A 4,786-nucleotide genomic window follows, 5' to 3' on the forward strand; every position below is an offset into this window, starting at 1 on the left:
TTCGAGAAAATTCTTATTTTTTTAGATGGTTTTATTAAGAATTTAAGATTGAATTAAGATTTTTCAATTCTCTAACATGATATTGCAGTCTATTCAATTTAGAATTAAGTTAATAAGATCTCTGAATTTTAATATGATATTAGAATTTATTTAATTTAGTCTAATTGATCGATATTAGCATCTATTTAATTCAGTCTAATTGACCATTATTTACAAATGTTCACTTCTAAGCGTGCGAAAATCTTGGTCACCATGGTGTTGAAGTGGCTTTTGACGTTAAAGAAAAATTTAACAACTCTAAAGTCGTGTTTGGATTAATGATAATCCTATTCGGCAATGCTGACGAAGGTGGCTGTTGGCAAGGTTTACCTATCCAAAGAGAAATGCATTATTAATTTTTTTTAAGGTGATGAAGACTCACGGGTAATTGTGTTTTTATTATTGTTGAGGTGGTGATAATTTGGGCTGATTTTTTTTGTTATAGAAGCTGTGAATATGTTGTGCTTAGTTATGAATGTTAGAGGTAGTAGATTAATTTGTGGGATAACTTTTGCTTAAATTTGGCGTTAAAAAATTGAACCTTTTGATTTCATTGTTGAAAATTTTTTGTAAATAAATCGTAGGATCCGTTTTACATGGAGAGAATATCTAAAATTTACATAAAATTTATCGGATCTTTCGAGTTCTGCATGAATAAATTTTTTTTTATTTTTCTTCAATAACTCACATGGTCCGTGTTGTAGTGAACAAGTCAGACTGTCCGATAAGATTTGCCCCACTCGCACCATCTGATTTTTTACCTGCTGACACCACATGTAGGTAAAACACATTTGATCCCCATTAGAGAGTCCTACTCCATTCTAACCTCCATAATAAAATAAAAAATTGGATAATTTGAGGGGTTAACATCAGAAGTTAAATAAACATAAATGCATTGTGGTCATAGAAAACGACAAGCATCCCACAAGGGAGACCCACAGCACTATGAACATCTCTGCCCACTATGATAATGACCCCATTCTCTCTCTCTCTCTCTAAAAAGGTTAAAGTGTCATATGTCATACAGTCATAGCTCTTTTTTTTTTTTAACTAATTCAAATTCTTTTCAATTTTTTCAATGTAAAAGAAAATATTGAATAACATGTTAATAGTAATAATTTTGTCAAAGTAAAATTACGGGGGAAATTTCTTAAATAAATAAATAATAGTAATTTCACAAATAAATTAACATAACATTATATTATAGTTTGAAAACCTTCACTTTATTAGAGAACCAAGTGTAGGATACGATTCATTCACATAAAAATCAATACAATTCATATATACTTTTCAATTTCGAATCATTTTTCTAAGAAATTAAACTCCGTCATGGTATCATAGAGCTATATGTTTTTGATCTATAGAGAATGTTTGATTTTTGGAGTTTTAACTTTTAACTGTAATTATCTATTATAATTCTTTTAAAAATATTTTAGTTCTTATTCTTGTGGGCTCAATTTCTTGAATATGTAAATTCTGTATGTGTTGTGCATGGTTATGAAAGTGGGTAGTGCTAGACATGAATATGAGGATGGTTTTTTCTGAACTATGAAGTGAAGCAAACGGACTGTCCGATTTTTTTATTAAAAAATTAAAAACACAAATCAGATGGTCCGATTTGTGTGGGAGAAAAAATCGGAGGGTCCGATTTGTACTTTTAAACTTTTTTATTTAAAAAAAAAGTCAGATGGTCCGATTTTAATATTAAAATTTTTTTAATTGTCTAAAACACAAATCGGACGGTCCGATTTTGTGTACTGTAATTTTTTTTTAATTTTTTAAACACAAATCGGAGGGTCCGATTTACTCTTGACACCACATCTACGTAAAGCACATATACACTCCATAACTGCGTTCTACACCACTTTCCCTTCTATATCTAAATTAAAAAGTGTATTCTCGTGTGTAACATATATAAATTGTAAAAAAAAAAAAAACTGTGCACCTCTTTATTATATCGTGAAGATATAATTACTTGAAGGTATATTTAGAGTTGATGTCAACTCTTAAGAATTTAAAATCTTATACAGAACTAGAGAAGATACTTATAAAAAATGGGATATCTCTTTATTATTCTTGAAATGGGAATTAATTTAAGATTCACTTAGAATGGTTGTCTCTAAGAGTTGAAATTTGATACAATATCAGTAATAAATTCGTAAATGTACAAATGTCCAATGTAATAATTTAAAAAAAGTTTAGAAAATTAACTATAATATAAGTCAATTTAATTAATTTTTTTATTTTTATTTTTAAAATTTTAAAAATTAAAATAGTAGTGAGGAGTTATTATTATTATTTTTGTAATTAATCTGTTTTTCAACTAATAAAGCAGATACAAGTGGTGTGATTAAACCGAAATAAAATTTACATTTGTTATCTTTTTAATATTATCTCTCATCAATGTATTACTTTAAATTTTTTATTACTCCATTTTCCCAATAATATATATTTTATTAACGATTTTAATTTTTTTTCCTATATAAAATCTTTCTTCCCACTTACTTTCACGTATGAATTTATGTCTTGATAGCGACATTTGTTGTTCATGTCTTAATAGCACTTTCTGGTAATTAATTGATCCAACCCAAAAAATAAATTAATTAATAAATAGGTGCAATTGTTTAATTTATTATCTCTCAAATTAAAACACATTTTCATGGAACAAGAACCGCATGAATATGAATAACCCTTTGATCAAATGTAACTAGTTTTATGCTTTTAGCTCAAATAATGTTGTGATATGTGGATTGATAAACTAATAATTAATAGTGATTTTTTAATTAACACCCATAACTATACATGCACGTGTATCTTGAATTGTTTAAACACTACATTATTTTATTAGAGTTAATAATCAAATTATAATTCTTAACGAAAAGATGGTTTATTTTTTAATTATTTTGAATATTATTTTTTTATACATAAATATTATACATAACATATTTTTTTGGTTCGTTTGATTTTAGGTATCTGATTTTATATATATACATCTTGACAGGATATTGGATATTTTCTTCTTTGTATATAAATCATGTTAGACTAGCAGGATTTATGTATAATTCTGAAAACCCACTAGTTTAACATAATTTATGTTTGACTGATAAAATATAAATATAAATATTATATTTTAAATTATATTTTAAGACATTAAATTATCGTGTTTTATATTTTTTAGAAAAATAATAAAAAAATATAAATACAAAATATATTTTATTTTTTAAATTTTTTATTATTTCTATATATATTTTATCATTATATTTTATTCTTAAATTTTTTATGAAAAAATAAAAATAAATTAAACTGTTATAATTTACATTTTTATATTTAATTTACTTTTCCATATTTAATTTCTCTATTTATTTCTTCCCTTTCTCTCTCATCTTTACTTGGTTAGTTCTCATCCATATCCTTCACCAATCGCCACCCCTTCATCATCATCAAAGTCTTACCATATTATTAGTTCGTTGGTGGTGGAATTCATGAATGTCTTCTTCTTTGAAAGCGATGCGAGATCGAATATAGAAATGCATGCAAAGAATTGCTAATAAATGAACCACTATTTAGGTTTTCACACATAAATACTCATAGTACAACTCTACCAAATGCACAAATACTTATTTGACACTAATGTGGTGAAAACTCAAGTGCAGTCGACTTTACGTGAAATTATAATCGAGAGTCGTTAGATTATTTGACTGATTTGACTAAATTTTTATCTAACGACTCTCAATTATCAACTTCAGGTGAAGTCAACTACACCTGAGTTTCTACCATTATATATTTTTACCATAATTTTATACACATAAATCAATACAGTTTGTACTAGTATTTTTTCAGATTTTACATACATAAATTAATAAAATTTATTTAATAAAAATAATTTAGTATTTGTGCTGACTAAATAATAGTCAAAAATACTAAAAGTTATTGATCTCTAAAAATTATTAATTATCTAAAATGTTTAAAATTAAAATACAAAACATCTTAAGAGAAGGACACTAAAATTTCTGAAATTGAAATACATAGTACATATTTGATATTTATGTTCAATATTTTTTTGTTAATATAATATGTTACTCTGCGAACATTATTTTAGTTTGAAAAAAAGGAATGGTTTGGCAAATTTTGTTGGCCAAGAACATGATAGACATAAGACATACCTAAGAAAAGTTAAATTTTTATATTATATGAACGTATGGTCGTTATCAAAGAGACACTGTTTTTTATGTACATACTCTCAAATAATAGTTGATATGATGAAATCTTCTATTCAAAAATGTTTTTTACAAATAAAAAACAAAAACAGAAAATTGAAACAAAAAGTAAAGTCTAAATTTCATTTTTGGATAGAAATATATATTAAGATTATATCAAACTCAACTCAAAGACTTTTGGACATATCATGTAATCCATGAACAGGATCAATCTGCTCAAATATATAATAATTATGGAACACAACATTATTAATTATGACTGATGGGATTATATTGTTATTGATATTACCAAATCAGGTTTGAGACTGATAGTGACTGAAGTTACTCACAAGCAGCTTTCTCTGTTCCTCTAAAAATAATTCACTCAAGTAGTGTCTCATACTTTGCCTATTTGAGTTATTAAAACAAAAATATTTTTAACTCATAATATAGTAATATACATTATTATTATTATTATTATTATTATTATTATTATTATTATTATTATTATTATTATTATTATTATTATTATTATTATTTAATAACTTAAT

At 25.3% G+C, this 4,786-nt stretch overlaps 1 protein-coding gene across 1 annotated transcript in view; it reads left to right on the forward strand.

Annotated features, from left to right (window-relative positions):
- Positions 1,009–4,786, forward strand: part of LOC107633240 (serine/threonine-protein phosphatase 5) — a 25,435-nt gene continuing 21,657 nt past the window's right edge. The window contains exon 1 of the mRNA XM_021108693.1: positions 1,009–1,034. The gene's annotated coding sequence lies outside the window, so the exon portion shown is untranslated. The remainder of the gene's footprint in view (positions 1,035–4,786) is intronic.

This window comes from Arachis ipaensis, chromosome B01 (assembly GCF_000816755.2).
Source record: "Arachis ipaensis cultivar K30076 chromosome B01, Araip1.1, whole genome shotgun sequence".
Classification (NCBI taxonomy): Eukaryota; Viridiplantae; Streptophyta; class Magnoliopsida; order Fabales; family Fabaceae; genus Arachis; species Arachis ipaensis.